Here is a 17,051-nt window from a genome sequence, read left to right on the forward strand (position 1 = left end):
CTAACACTATCAAGCACAATAGCTCTAAGACAATAAGGTTAAGTAGGCAGGCATTTTTCTCTGAAGGCCAAAAACTAAAAAGTTAATCCTCACCCTCCACGCCCCCCTCCCCACCACAGAGTTTGAGGAAACTAGTATAGCTCCTACGGACGAATGATGGTTTCTTAGAGAAATGACTACTGATTTCCGGAACTTAGAGGTCCCCACAGCAATGAGCAGCTCCCCTTCTGATAACTGTAAAATAAAATGCTAACTCCTACCTACCTAGTATCCCCAGCTTATTATTTTTATTTATTCATAAATATGAACAGACTAGTTAATCATGAAAAACCATAATAAAATAAAAAATTACTCCTGGATGAAACATACACCCACTTCCCCCCTTCAACCCTTCACAACAATTTAGTCCTAAAGCCATTAGGTGTAGAAGAGCACAGTGGGGGAAAAGGGGGGAAGGAAGGGGAGGGGGAGTGGGAAGAGTCTGCTGTGAGAAGTCAGAGAGCAAGAAGAGTAAAACAGGTATCCAAAACTGGGGTGGGGGTAGAGGGAGAAGTCAAGCTATTAGAACCACAGTACAGTAAGGAGAGCATTCACAAATGGGGGTTTCCCTGGTACAGCATATCACTACTCTAAGGCAAGGTGATGAGGGCATCTATATAGAGGGAACCTGACATGGTGTATTAGAACCCAAGCACAGTGGAGAGGGCACCCAAGCTGAGGGGTAGCTTGTAAGGGATATCAAAAGCCAAATGGTGTTGGAAGTAGGTGGCAGATTTCCACTCAGAGATTCAATACTGTGATACTTAATGAGAAGTACCACCAGGAACTTATGGGTTTGAATACATATGCACACACATAAAACACAAATACACACCCCAGCTTTGTCCACTGAAAGGGCCTGAAAACAGCCAACAGTCCAATGGCAATGAGCAAATCTAATGCTGAGATCTTAAAAACACCACTTTTTACTAAAAAGAACTAGGAATCCTTGGAAAGACAGGCAATTCCACCATTAAGGCAGGAAAAAGTACAAGATAAGCTTGGGATGCAGCACTGTGCCACAAAGCAAAGAAGTTAAAAAATATAAGGTTAATGCCAAAGGATAGAAAGAAGTGGTATCAAAAGGGCTCCTACTACTGGCCAAATCACGGCAATTTGAGCATCAAAATAAACAATTATGGTAACAATATATCTCACTGAATAAAGTAAGAAACCATGAGCCCATGCATTTATAAACAAATATTAATTTTTTAATTCTATGGTTGGATTGTGATTAAGTATAAAATCATGGTTTGTAGAAAATACACACTAAAATATTCAGGAAAAAGGCATCAGTTAGGAAAAATGTCTTTGTACTATACTTATTTCTACAACTTGCCATTTCAAAACAAAAATTTGAAACATGTAAAAATTTGTATCCTCAAGAGATACAACCAAGTTCATAAAATCAGAATGCTATTTAAAAACATCAGAAAATTAAAAAAAAAATTAGAAATTTGTATCTTTCAGGGGTCAGAGCAGGGAGCCTGCCTCTCCCTCTGCTTCCCTCTCTGTCTTTCATGAATAAATAAATAAAATCTTTAAAAAAATGAAAAAGAAATTTGTGTCTTCCAACATGTCTCATTAACTTTTTTTTTCTTATGGAGAGGTGGAGACAAATCCAAGAAAGTTTTCCACAAAAGATAAAGCAAAAAAAACATAAAAGACAGATGATCAATCCAGACAATTCAACATCCAATTAACAGTTCTAGGAAAAAAAAAGAAAATAAAGAACTGACAATGAAATAATACACGAAAATACTCCAAAGCTAAAAGAAACAAATCTTCAAAGAGATCTGTGAATTTCCAGTACAATAACAAAAAAGTACTCACATCTAGATGAAATTTCGTAACAAAAATAAATATATCCTACATAACTCTCTGAAAAGAAAGACAGTTCAACTACAAAAGTATGAGAGTCATCATCAGAAGACTTCTCATGCAGGATACCATATTCTACGGGAAAAATAAAAAGACAAGGCCACTTAAGTATTAAAGGAAAATGAATTCCACACTCAGCCAAATCAGCAGGCAAGTATAGGGTGTAACATTTTTATACCGGCAAGGAAAAGGAAATTAACTCCTACATATGACCTTACATGTTATCCAGTAAAATAAAAAATATTTAACAAAGAGAGGAAGACATGAAATCCAAGAAACAGTAAAGCCAATCTCGGAGAGTAAGATGGCAACTGTGCAATAGATCTAAGAACAGTCTAGACTAAGCAGGAGACCAAAAGTTCTAGTAGGTATTTGGGGGCAAGGAGGAAGGAGGAATAGACTGCATATTAGTTAACTTTAGATTTTAAAAGCTGCTCATGCATGTGGTAATCACTAAAATAATAAGTATAAAATGCCAAACAAAAAATATTGGACTTGCAGTTTCAGCTCCAATGTGTGAAAAAACTTGCAAGTTGTCACTCCCATCGCTACAACAAGAAAAAAGCTAAACAAACTGAAAGTCAATGACTATTCCTGGACTCATCAGAGAATTGAGGACACAAGGCAAACTGCCAGTTCAAGATATGGAGGAGACAGACATATTCAGGAAGTCAAAACCAAGAACTATTAGATCACCTCAAATACAAACAATGGAACCATAAACTGATAAGAACATTATTATTAATTTCCCAAGGCTGTCATAACAATCACAAACCAGGTGACTTAAAACAATAAAACTTTATTCTTTCACATTTATAGCTCTGGAGGCCAGAGTACAGAATCAAAGTATCAGCAGGGTTGGCTCTTTCTAAGACGTTGAGAAAGAACTGCTTCACACTCTGCTTTGGCTTCTGGAGGCTGCCAGAAATCTCTGGCATTCCTTAGCTTGCATAATTCCAATCTCTGCCTCCACGTGCACATGACCTTGCCCTTTTGTGTGTCTCAAATCTCTCTCCCCTTACTCTTGATAAGAATACCACTTGCTGGATTTGTGGTCAGTCCTAAAACCAGGGCAATATTATCTTAAGATCCTTAGTTACAGCTGCAAAGACTTCATTTCCAAATAACATCACATTCATCTGTACCAAGGCTTAGAACTTGGACAGACCATTTTGGGGCCAGAAAAGTTAATCCACTGTTAACACCTAAATGGTAATTTTGATGAACTACTACAGGCTGAACATGGAATAGCATCACAGTAGGAAACTTCTGGCAACCATAGTCTTAGGGGAATCACATGTTTTCATGGGTTTTACCTCCAGGAACCCCACCAGATTCTCTGAGTTTATGAACCCATAAAAATCTCCTGTGCTTTTGACAAGGAGGAAAGTAAACTAAGTCACTGTAAAGTAATCAGAAACCAGTCCCACAACACAAACCCACTGAAAGTTTGAGATTTAATTATAACATTATAGGATGCTCCTTTCCCCTACACTTTTCCATCATGTAAGCAGGGCTCCAGTATATTAAGAGCTAACTACTGCTGAAAGAGTTATTGCATGGTACAGATTCCATCTGAAGAGAAGTTCTTAGGAAACCCCAAAGACAGCCAGGAAGACAAAAAAGGACACTAAAGAAATGTGAAGCCTCTGGCACCTACACCTAGAACAAACATTAAACAAAATACAACTCTTGGACAGACTAATATAAAACCTCACACTCAAGATCTGCTTATCTCAGCCCTATTCCCTAATACATAATGTCCAACTTTCAACAAAAAACTATACATCATGCTCTTAAAAAGGCAAGAAAAAACACAAAAGCAAAGCAAGCATCAGAGCCAGACTGAAACATACTACATATTTTGGAATCAGACAAAGAATTTAAAATAACTTTGATTATTAATACATTAAGGATAATAATGGGGGGAATAAAAGACAACACACAAGAACAGATAAGTAGACAGAAACTCTAAAATCATAAGGAAATGAAAGAAATCAAGAATATTAACAAAAATAAAGGAAGCCAAGATGGCAGATCACTGCCCCAGAAAATGAGGAATAGGTGCTAAGAGGGAAAAGTGGGCACCTCGGTAAGGGTAGTGTTTCTCAGAGGGGATCCATGTTAGCAGAACCTCAGAAGGAGGTGCCAGGCAAGGTGGGATGCTGGCCAGCTGGCTGGGGTCCTAAACTGAAGGGACAAGTGGCATGCTCAGCATCCACAACTTGCCTCAGTTTTCTCAACTTTTTTTTTTTTTTTTTTTTTGTTTTTTGTTTTTTTTTAGTTTTCTCAACTTCAGGCTCCCTTCCACTGTGCCTCTATGCCCAGAATCAACAACTTTTCAACCTTCTTCTCTCCCAACCCTTGGACTCCATGTAGGACAGGGATCAGAAACTTCTAGCACTGACACAGGGCCCTGAAGGGTTAACAGGCAGCCAGTAGGGCTCCCAGTGCCTAGGAGGAGGGAACTGTGGAAGGGGAAGGTGGAAGGGACTGGGCAAAGAGGGACAAGCTCTCTGTACCTCTCCCCATCTCCTCCCTCTGCCATTGCCCATTCAGTGCTAGCAGCCGTCCTTAAGCACCAAGGCAAATAACAACTAAGGTCACAAAAAAAAAAAAAAAAAAAAAAAAACAACCAGGATTATAAAATACTACCATGGAAAATTATATACCAACAACTTGGTCAACTTAGAAGATATGAATAAATTCCTAGAAACAAACAATCTTTCAAAACTGAATCAGGGAGAAACAGAAAATCTGAACAAATGACCAATCATGAAATTCAACAAAGGCCAGGACCTTCACAATTGAATTCTACAAACATTTAAAAAGTTAATACCTATTCTTCTCAAACTATTCCAAAAAATAGAAGAAGGAAAGCTTCCAAACTTCATTCTACATGGCCAGCATTACTCTAATACCAGAACCAATAACACTACAAAAAAAGCAAACTATAGACCAATTATCTCTGATGAACATAGATGGAGATACCCTCAACAAAATATTAGCACACTGCATTCAACAATAAAAGAACCATTCCTCATCAAACAAGATTTATTCTAGAGATGGAAGGATGGTTCAGTTATCCACAAATCAATCAACATGATATATCACATTAACAAAATAAAGAATAGGGCAGCCCTGGTGGCACAGTGGTTTAGCGTCGCCTGCAGCCCAGGGCATGATCCTGGGGACCCTGGATTGAGTCCCACGTCAGTCTCCCTGCATGGAGCCTGCTTCTCCCTCTGCCTATGTCTCTGCCTCTCTCTCTGCATCTCTATGAATAAATAAATAAAATCTTAAAAAAAAAAAATAAAATAAAGAATAAAACCCATATGACACATATGGGTTGCAGAAAAAGCATTTGATAAAATTCAACATCAGTTTATGATTTTAAAAAAAAACCTCTCAACAAAGTGGATTTAGAGGGAACACACTTCAACATGATAAAGGCTAGACATACTGAACCCATAGCTATTGTCATACTCACTGGTGAAAAATTGCAAGATTTTAAGATTAGGAAAGAAAGAAAAAAAAAGAAAAGGAAAGGAAAGAAACAAAGAGAGATCAGGAACAAGATAAGGATGCCTACTCTGGCCATTTTTATTCAAAACAGTACTAGAAATCCTAGCTATAGCAATCAGACAAGAAAAAGTAATAAAAGGTATCCAAATTGGTAAGAAGTAGAACTATCACTGTTTCCAAATGATGTAAGCCTACATTTAGAAAAACCTAAAGACTCCTACAGAAAATGTTACAGAATAAATGAATTCAGTAATGTTGCAGGATACAAGATGAATATCCAGAAATGTGTTACATTTCTATACACTAATAAAATAGCAGAAAGAGAAATTAAGAAAATAATCCCATTTATAATTGCACCAAAAGGAATAAAATAGCTACAAATAAAATTAACCAAGGAAGTAAAAAATCTACACTGTGATAATTATAAAACACCAAAGGAAAAAAAGTGAAGACAACACAAATGGAAAGTTATACTACACTCATAATGTAAAATAATACTATTAAATGTCCCTACTAGGGATGCCTGGGGTGGCGGGCACAACAGTTTGTCTCAGGATATGATTCCACATCCAGGGACAGAGTCCTGCATCAGGTTCCCTGCGAGGAGCCTGCTTCTCCCTCTACCTATGTTTCTGTCTCTCTTTCTCCATGTCTCTCATGAATAAATAAATAAAATCTTTAAAAATAAATAAATAAATAAATAAATGTCCCTACTACTTTAAGCAACCTACAAATCCAATGCAATCCCTATCAAAATACCAAAAAGTTTTTCCACAGAACCAGAACAAATAATCCCAGCACTTGTAGGAAATCACAAAAGACCTTGAATAGCCAAAACAATCTTTTGAGAAAGAAAAAGCAAAGCTGGAGGTATCACAATCCCAGATTTTAAGATATACCACAAAGTCATAATAATAAAAACATTTTGTATGCTATTCACACAAAAACACTCAGAACAATGAAACAGGATTGAAAGCCTAGAAATAAGCCACACTTACATGATGAATCAATCTACAACAAAGAAAGAATGTACGATGTAGAAAAGACGGTCTCTTCAATAAATGGTGTTGGGAAAACTGAACTGCGAAATAAAACTGGACCACTCTCTTACACCAGACAGAAAAGGAACTCAAAATGAATTAAACATTAAATAAGAGACCTCAAGCCATAATGTTCCTTTAAAAAAAAAAAAAAAAAAAGGCAGTAGTCTCTGACATTAGCTTTCACAACATATTCATGGATATGTCTCCTCATTTAAGGGAAAGAAAAACAAACTATTTGAACTACACCAAAATAAAAAGCTTTAGCACAGCAAAGCAAATAACAAAATGAAAATGCAACCTTCTGGATGAAAAAAGATATTTACACATGATTTATAATAAAAGATAAATAGCCAAAATATATAAACAACTCATATAGCCCAACACCAAGAAATCAAATAATCCATTTTTTTTTAAAACAAATCATATAAATGGCCAACAGACACATGAAAAGGTGCTCAAAATCACAAATCATCAGGGAAACGTAAATCAAAGCCACAAGGTATTAAAAGAAAAAAACACCCCACAATATGTTATAGCCTCCCACTAGTCACAACAGCTAGTATCAAAAAGATAAGAAATAACAAATGTTAGTGAAGATGGGGAGAAAAGAAAATCCTCATGCACTTCTGGTAGGACTGTAAATGGGTCCAACAGCTGTAAAACAAAAACAAAAAAAACAAAAAACAAAAAACCAGTATGGAAGTTCCTCAAAAAATTAAAAATAAAAATAGCATATAATCTAGTAATTCCACTATCAGATATTTACTCAAAGAAAACAAAAACACTAATTCAAAAGACATATGCACCCCATGCTCATTGCAACATTATTACAATAGCCAAGATACGGAAGCAACCTGTGTCCCCACTGATAGATGAATGGATAAAGATGATGTGGTATGTGTATATATAATGGAGCATTACTCCACCATGAAAAAAGAATGAGGTCTTTGCCATTTGTGACAACATGGATAGACCCAGTATTATGCTAAGTGAAATAAATCAGAAGACAAATATCGTAGGATTTCATTTATATGTGGAATCTTTTAAAAACAAACAAAACAACAGATAGGTGTAAATACAAAGAACAAACTCGCGATTGCCAGGGGGAAGAGGGATTGGAGGGATTGGGGGGCAGAAGTGGGCAAAACAGGTGAAGGGAATAAGAAGTACAAACTTCCAGTTATAAAATAAATATGTCACAGGGATTAAACGTATAGCATAGAGATAGAGAATATAATTAGTAGTAGTATAGTAACATTGGGACAAATGGTAACTATACTTACCATGGTGAGAACTGCCTAATGTACAGATTTGTCAAATCACTATGTCATGCACCTGAAATTAATGTAACATTGCATATCAACTATTATTAAATAACTTAAGTGAAGTCAAATGAAAATATGAAGGTAGAACAAAATGTTTTTTCTTACTCTTAATTAAGCTAAAAAATAACCATTAAAAGTAATAAGAGTGACAATTTACTGGGTGATTATAGCACATCCACAGGCTAATAAATAATAGCAATGTCATAAAGGGCAAAGAAGAATTGAGAAAACTCTATGGTACTTGCATTTCACATGAAGCAGTGCAGTGCTACTTAAAGGTGAACTCAGATTATAAATGTGTACTGCAAACTTTCAGGCAAATATCAAAAATGTTTTTAAGTATAATTAATATGCTTGGAAGAAGACATTAAATCTGAAATCATAAAATGTACAACTAGAGGAAATACGAAGTAAAAACAGAAGAGAAAAATGGTGAAAAATTCAATGAAACCAAAATTAGTCATCTTAAAAGATCAATGAAATTGATAAATCTCTAGAAAGAATGATTAAGAAAAAATAAAAAGAGAAGACCCAAATTACCAATATCAAGAATAAAAGAGACTATCACTAAAGATTTTACACTCATTAAAAAAAAATAGTTAAGAAAAAATACAAACAAGATACACATGTAGAAAACATCAAAGTTTTGGTACTTAAGTAGTTTTAGATAATCTGAATATTTTTAAAATTGAGTTTGTAGTTGGAAACCCTCCAAAAAAAAATCTCCAGACCCAAATGATTTCCCTGGCAAATTCTACCAAATATTTAATATTTAAGAAATCTCCTAACTGTACCTATTAGAATGGCTAAGATAAAAATATTGAAAAGGATGCAAAGCTCTTAGAACTCTAATGTGTTGCTAGTAGCAAATACAAAAAACAAATACTCGAAGAGTCTGGCAGTTTTGTATAGTTAAAATACACATTACCATATAATTCACCAATCCCACTCCTAGCTACATATACTCTGGAGAAGTAAAACTTACGTTCACATAAAAACCTCTACACAAATGTTTACAGCAGCTCTATTCATGAGTGCCACAACCTAGGGAAAAAACCAAATGCCCTTCAATGGACAAATGGATAAAAAAAACTATGGTACATTCAAGCAATGAAATACCACTCAGCAACAAAAAGAATGAACTAGTGATAAACATAGTAACTTGAATGAATCTTAAGAGCATTATGTTAAGTAAAACAGGCCAAATTCAAAAGGTTACATATTATATAATCCCATTTATATGACGTTTTCAAAAAAATAAATCTATGAAGATGAAGAACGGATACTTGGTTACCACTGGGGCAGGGGTGCTGACTAAAAAGGGATGACACGAGAAAATTTTTAAAGATAACAAAATTGTCCTATATCTTGATTATGTGCTGGTTACAAATACCTATGCATGTGTTAAAATATAACTGTAAACTCCCAAAAAAGTCCATTTTCCTTTAGGTCAATTTGACAATAAAAGAATAAGAATAAGCCAACTGTGTACAGTCTTTTGTAATGCTATGAAGAGCAAAAAGTTCTAGTAATTCTGACATCAGATAATAGTAATGTCATAGGAAGGTGTTCATGGTAAATGAAAGCTATGTCATAAAGTGGCGTGTACTGTACATCTTATTTTTTCCCAAAAAGGAAAAATGGACTTTCTCTCTCTCAAATAAATACACAAAATCTTTTAGAAAACAGAGAAAAACAGAACAAAATGACACATGCTCACAATATATCAAGAGAAAAAAGGTTTCAATTACATGATTTCCCTTTTTTATAAAACACACACACGTTGGTTTATATATCACCAAAAAAAAAGTTTGCAAATATATATACCACAATGATAGGTAAATATCTCTGGGTAGATATTCCCCTTCGTTCTCATCATTTGCAATTTTAAAATTTTTTCTATTAAAACTCTAAATTATGTAGTTGGAACAGCAAAAAAAAAAAAAAAAAAAAAAAAAAAAAAACACAAAAATCTTAAGCAACCTACATGTCAAGCAGCTGGTGACTAGTTAAATACAGTAAAACCATACAAGGGAATAAGATTCAATTAGAAATTATACAGTTTAGGAAAAATGTACAATAAACTTCCAAACGATTTAAAAACCAAACTAAATGTAAAGTATAACCCATATCTGTAAAATATATTTACATTGCTTAAGACCAGAAATACTTCAAAATAACTTCACTCCGTAGAAATTAACAGGTCTCTTTTCCCTCATCCTTTATTCTGTGTTTTCCAAACTTCCTAAAATGAACTGTTTTACAATCCAAGATGACACTAATGTTGGTATCTCATAGTGTGCTCTATCTACGGAATGTCAGTGTGGCAGAACTCCAATGGTGTTCCTTATAATGCCGCTCTTTCCAGCTAGGGTTCATTCCAGGGTGATACAGGAGGGTATCTGATGTTACGCCCCATAATACACAGCAAGACCTTTCACCTAGTAGTAGAGCTAGTTAAAGCCAACTGAGTATGTTTCAACCCCAAAGGAATCATTAAAAAGCCATACATCCCATCCACCCTACTCCGACAGAATTCTCCTATAGTTACCAAGACTAAACTCAATACAAAAAGTGTAATCCCAATCTTCCAACATCACTTCACTGTCTTATAATAAACCACAAATTCTACAGTACACGTCAAACGGAACAAGAAATGTTCCTGACTTACAAATGCACTGTTTTTCAAGTTCTTGTCCATTTACTGAATTTAATAATGCTCTCTGCTGTTTAACCATCTACTTAATTATAATGCCTATATTTAGATATAATTGTTACATTTTGTTCATATCCTTATATAATATGCATACACATATATATACATAAATACAGATGATGTTTCTCAAATTTTTATAGTAGTGAGTCATGAAATGTGGCAAAAAAAAAAAAAAAAAGTTCCAGCAGTGAATGTCAGCAATACAATGAACTCCTCTTTAAATTATGTTGAATTACTCAAAATTATTTGTGCCATCCTGCAGGAATTATACTGAGTTGACTTTCAAATATTTTTCCCACTTTAACAGAATCTCTACTCAAAAGTCTAACTTTCAATAGATCATGTCTTTTCCAGTAAAACTTACTCATTCCGTAAAAATTAGTTGTAAAAGCTATTTTATACATAGTGCAAGTAGCATTCTATTTTTTTTTTCAGATAAACTACAACCAAAACACTAACTTCTCACTTAGTACAGCTAAATGAACCAGATCTTCCTAAAGTCAGTAAACTTCAAAATAAATTCATTCTAGATTTAGGGGGGGAGGGGTGTTTTTGCCAATATATAAACAGCCAATATATAAACCCCCAAGACTTAAGGTAGGATTATTTAACCAATAAACAGTAGCACTTTTATGGTTAGTTCACCCAGAAATCCACTTCTAAAACATCTCAAAAGATTAAATACCTCAAAGAAGCCTATCAGGATGAGCAATGAGCACAAGAGATTACAGAATACACAAAGAGATTTGTCAATTCAACACTCTAAAAAAAGATGCTGTAGAGTTGGGGCCAGACTCAGAGGCCCAGAGGCATGTGACAACCTATGAAATCAGGCTGGTTTTTGGTTAGGTTATGAATTTCTAACCCTAAAAATCTCAATTAAATAGATAATTTCTATTAAAAAAAATGAGTTACTCAAGAGATCAAAAATAAAACCAACATCCATAATTCATAATTAATAAAGTCAGAAGGTGGCCTAAAAATAGCCTCAAAAACAGTTCCCAAAAACAGATGATTTGTTTTAAAGATTCTTTCAAAACTTACCATAAAAAAAAAAAAGTAAGCCTACAAAGCTTCACTATTAAAATAGTCATTTAAAAACAATTTAAATGATATTGGAGCCAAAAAGCACACTCACAAACATACAGTCTCAAACATATAAGATTCTAAATAAAATGCCAACAAAAGGAATTCAAATGTATAGATAATTAGCCATCACATGAAGCAGGGTTTAATCCTGGAAAATCTGGGACAACTGGCTGGCTCAATCAGTCAGTAGAGCAAGCAACTCTTGATCTTGGGGTCATGAGTTCAAACTCCAGGTTCGGTGTAAAGCTTACTTTGAAAAAAAATAAGTCTTAGAAAATCTCATTCATCATATAAACAGATAAAATAAGAAAAACCACATGATCCACAGATTCTGAGTAGCACTCTAATGAACTTGAGCGGTAGTGTATTTTGTGTGAACTCAATCTCTCTTATCCTAGGTAAAAAGCTCCTAACATGAGGTCTTAACCTCAAGCTTTTCCCCAGAAAAAATATGAGCTTTGGGGCTAAATTAGCAATTCCGTTCCTCTCAAGATAACTATATTTATAACATGTAAAGTCAGATCTAATTTATATTAAGACAGTGGTACTCAACCAGGATGATTTTGCCCCACATGGGACACTTGGCAAAGCCTGAGGACAGTTTTGGTTGTTATAGCTCGAGGAATGCTACTGGCATCAGGTGGGTAGAGGCCAAGGATGCTGTAAAGCATCCATTAATGCAAAGGACAGTTCCCCACAACAAATTAATTTCCGGCCTAAAATTGCTAAGGTTGAAAAATTCCATATAAGGGTAAATATGCTACGTACCAATTTTCATCTCATATCATATCATATCCCATAAATGCTAGCTGAAGGAAAAAGAACTCTTCTCAGGGCACTTCCTGCTAGCTCAATCAGAAGAGTGTGCAACTCTTTATCTCAGGAGTTGTGGGTTTGAGCTCCACACTAGGCATAAAGATTACTACAGACTTAAGACTTAAAAAAAAAAAACCTCTCACACATACACATACACATGGCAGGAAGAGGGTAGGAGGAATACAAAGGAGGAAGGAGAGGAAATGGAAGTAAATATCAAAATTGTGGTGAGGAAAACTTTCTAAACTTAAAGCAAACAAAATAATCAAAATTTAAAAGCAAACAAATTGGAAACTAGAAATAAATATTTACAGCAAACCAAAGAATTAAAAGCATTTCTAAAAACCAAAAAGAAAAATAATGACATCAAGGTTGAAAAACAAGCAAAAGAAAACATATTTAAAATGAAGTACAGCCACTCTAAGAATTTAATCCTCACTTAAAAAAAAAAAAAACATATTTTCTTAACAGCTTGGCTGCACAGGAAAAACATATTTTCTTAACAGCTTGGCTGCATAGGGGTGCTAGTATTTTTTAAGGAGTCTACAATTTTTTAATGATTTTTTAAAAACATTTAAAAATAGTAATTAAAAAAAAAAAGGCCTGAAAACCAACTCTTTAAAACTCTTAAAATCCAGAATTTCTTTTTAAGTTACACACAAAATATCAATGGTAATATTATAAGTTTACCAACTATTCTGTCCTAATAAACAAATATTCTTCTGATAATTTAAAGTCATTTCACAAAGAAATAATATAAACAATTTACACAAATTCCAAACAAGTTTGAGTTGTATGGGCATTCACTAGTGAATATTCACTCTGGTTCTAACATAGATATCACAACATCTAATTAGGTCTATCAAATTAAACATACCCTATACCACTGGTTATATCATACCATATCATTGAACTTTAACCTCTGTTTATTACAGGAAAGGACAAAAATACAAGCAGTGATACAAAAATCTACTCTACTGGGGCACCTGGGTGGCACAGTTGGTTAAGTGTCTGATTCCTGGTTTTGGTTCAGGTCATGATCTGAGAGTCATGGGACAGAGTCCCATTTCTGGCTCCACCCCCAGGACAGAGTCTGCTTAAGATTCCCTCTCTTTCCCTCTGCCCCTCCCCACCTCTCTCTCTCTCAAATAAAAAGATAACATAAAACACAAAACATGAAATAAAATAGAATGAAAGCATAATCTATTGTAAGTTCAAAAACAATTATAAACTTTAAAGAAGCAGTAAAAGGACAGAAACACTTTAATGGCTCCACCTGTTGTTTCTTATGAAAAAAGATAAAAAATATTTTTACTTTTTATTTCCAGGATTAAATGCTTATTTTTTACCAAAACCAAAAATCTTTACCAGAACTTCTTTCCAGAACTATCTTTACATAAGTGCAGAAATCCAAAATTGATGAGCATTACTTAATGTCATTAACGACTGACATTTCATCATTTAGGTTCCCTAAAGTTATCTAGACAGTCAAAATACTAGTAAGAAAATTTCCTAAAGTTTGTTAAAATAGAACTGGTAAATAACATCTCTTACATTTTTTCAACAGAGATAAGTAAATCACTCTAAAAATACCATACACAAAACCCACTCCTTTTTTTAATTTCAAAAAGCACAAAAGTCTGCCTAACAGGTACTTATTCAAAGACAATTCAAAGAGAATATGTGGTTTGAGAAAAATTTTACATGGTATTATATGCCTTTGAATATTACTAAATCGGATCCATAAGTGACAAATATTTACAAAGATAATCTTAACCTAAATTTAAAAAACAAAAATGGGCAGCCCTGGTGGCTCAGCAGTTTAGCACCGCCTTCAGCCTAGGGTGTGATCCCGGAGACCCGGGATCGAGTCCCATGTTGGGCACCCTGCGTGGAATGGAGCCTGCTTTCTCCCTCTGCATCTCTGCCTCTCTCTCTCTCTGTCTCCCTCATGAATAAAATAAATAAAATCTTAAAAAAAAAAAAAAAAGTATTTTGGGTGCCTGGATGTCTTAGTTTTGTTAAGTGTCTGCCTTTGGCTCAGGTCAGGATTCCAGGGTCCTGGGATCAAGTCCCACATCAGGTTCCCTGCTTGGCAGGGGAGTCAGCCTCTCCCTCTGCCCTTCTCCTCTGCTCATGATCTTTTTCTCTCTCTCAATAAATAAAATCTTTTAAAAAATCATTTTAATCTCACAAGGACTAATTACTTAATTAGTTCAAAACAAATAAATTACTGTGCACATGTGATTAATGCCTCCTTCCAAAATCCTAAAAACAACAAATATCCAAAATCCATCTGAAGAGCAAACAAGTTGGGAAATTTAACCAAATACTTCTCATCTGGATTTCTATTTACCACTATTAACTTTGAAAAAAACACTGTAGAAATTAGTTTTAAACACATTTCAAACTGTACAAAATACCATGTATCTGTCATGAAGTTTTACAATTTTAGGATAACAAATGTTTAAGTTTCTTTATTCTTAAACCACATTAGGACAGTCATTTCTGTCTGCATTACTTGCTCTATTTAGCTCAACTTTCTCCCTTAATGTTTTAAGAAATAATTAAGAGGGGATGCCAGGGTGGCTCAGTTGGTTAAGCATCCAACTCCTGATTTCAGCTCAGGACACGAGCTCAGGGTCATGGGACGGAACCCCTCATCAGCCACTGCACCCAACTCAGGTCTGCTTCTCATCCTCTCTCCCCTTCTGCAACCCTCCCTGCAAGCTCGCAAGTGCACGTGCTTGCTCTCTCAATTAAATCTTAAAAACAAAAGAAAATAGAAAAAATAATAAGAGGACACACTTTAAAATCAGAGCAATACAAGTTTAATCCAGCCTTCTCCACAACCTTTCTGAGATCTTGGGTAACAATCTCTTTAACTTCAATTTCTGATTTTGAAAAAAAAAAAAAAAAAAAAAAAGAATGACGACCTACCCCAGAATGCTCCAGTGGAAATTAAATACTGAAAAATACTTAGCATTGTAAGCAGTCCCTAAGCACTAAGAATCAGCAAATTACCAGTTAAAAAGAAAATCTAAGGTTACCAAAAAATAGAAAGTTGCGTTACCAAAAAATAGAAAGTTGCTTTAAAAGATAATTTCACTCTCTTTAGTTAGACCTTAAAAATGTATTGAAGTGAGACACCTGGGTGGCTCCGGCGGTTGAGTGTCTGCCTTTGGCTCAGGGCGTGACCCCCAAGTCCTGGGATGGAGTCCCACATCATGCTTCCTGCATGGAGCCTGCTTCTCCCTCTGCCTATGTCTCTGTCTCTCTCTCTCTCTCTCTCTCTGTGTGTCTATCATGAATAAATTTTTTTTAAATGTAATGAAGTTATGTAACTCCAAGAACCTGTAAGAAAATCGGATTCATGAAATCATTGGATTTTCTCCATGTTTCCAAGCATACACCAAAAGTAAACACATGCATAAAAAATAACCTAAATCCTTATACAGAAAAAGATGTTAAATTCAAATTGCCAGAAAATATTATCTGGCCAGGGGTGAGAGCAGGGGACTTCGTTTTACTTATCTTTGTATTCCCAAGCCCCACCACAAGTCCCTGACATATCTAATATACTATTACAGCTATTTGTAGCTCTGAAATGAAAGATATTACATTGCCTAAAATTTTAGATTTTTCTTTCAACACAAGTATAATGATACTTAATACTCATTCAGCAAATATTTGAGTGGCTGCTACTGGAAGGTAGCTACTTGTTCCAGGCATCTCTAAGGAAGAAACTCAGGGCAAGGAACTTTTTCCTTCTTTTTTGAATGCTTCTGTCAGTGCTGATACACAAGATGACCTCAAGAAATACCTGTCTAATTTAAACCAAAGTATTTGCTGACAAGACAGAATTATAATTATTATGGGAAAATGCAATTACTGCGGGACATGACTGATTACAAAGAACTAGAAATGTTAAAAGGTGGTAAAGAACTCACAGAATAGATATTTAAGAGTCCCTGAGAACATTTTCCAGAACTTAGACTTCACTGAAAATCCAATAAAAGATATAGATCCTTTACCCAAAATAATTCCATCACAAAGGTCCACGCAAAATTTTACATGTTTAAAAAAACAGGCTCCTGAAACATATTCCCATGTCATTTCTGAGAACACATCACTTTCCCAATAATTATTTGTGTTTTTGTTTTGTGTCCCAACAACATTCACTTATTTGTGAAATACCACTCTTAAGTCTTATCTCTTAAGCATTATAAATGGAAAGAACAGTTCTCAAATTACTAAGGCCAAATTATACTTTCATATAACAATTCAAATGTCATTCAAAAGCTTCATATTCTCTAATATAACAGCAGGCCAAGTGCCAAAAAATGTATTTTATTTAGAAGACAGAAGGAAATAAACTTCAGGCCTATTACATGGAATCTACTAAACTGAGCATCTTTTTCCACCAGAAAATATATTTAACTAAAATAAATTATCACTAATTAAATATCTAATATAGAATTAATCAGATAAAATAAAAAATGGTTTAATCATTCATAATCCCTAAAATAGTATAATCTTATATAATAATTTACAATTGCATAATAACTTAACAATATTTTCATATGTATTTTCATTAGATTCACAACAAACCTAAAG

At 34.5% G+C, this 17,051-nt stretch overlaps 1 protein-coding gene across 3 annotated transcripts in view; it reads right to left on the reverse strand.

Moving 5' to 3' along the window:
* The window catches only part of CD2AP (CD2 associated protein), a 145,284-nt gene that overhangs the window by 115,667 nt on the left and 12,566 nt on the right, over positions 1–17,051 (reverse strand). Inside the window, exon 1 of one of the 3 annotated variants that reach the window (XM_072832739.1) lies at positions 9,963–10,096. The exons of the other annotated variants lie outside the window; for them this stretch is intronic. The gene's annotated coding sequence lies outside the window, so the exon portion shown is untranslated. Of the gene's footprint in view, positions 1–9,962; positions 10,097–17,051 lie in introns of those variants that run through there. 3 annotated transcript variants of the gene reach the window in all.

Source organism: Canis lupus, chromosome 7, assembly GCF_048164855.1.
Source record: "Canis lupus baileyi chromosome 7, mCanLup2.hap1, whole genome shotgun sequence".
NCBI lineage: Eukaryota > Metazoa > Chordata > Mammalia > Carnivora > Canidae > Canis > Canis lupus.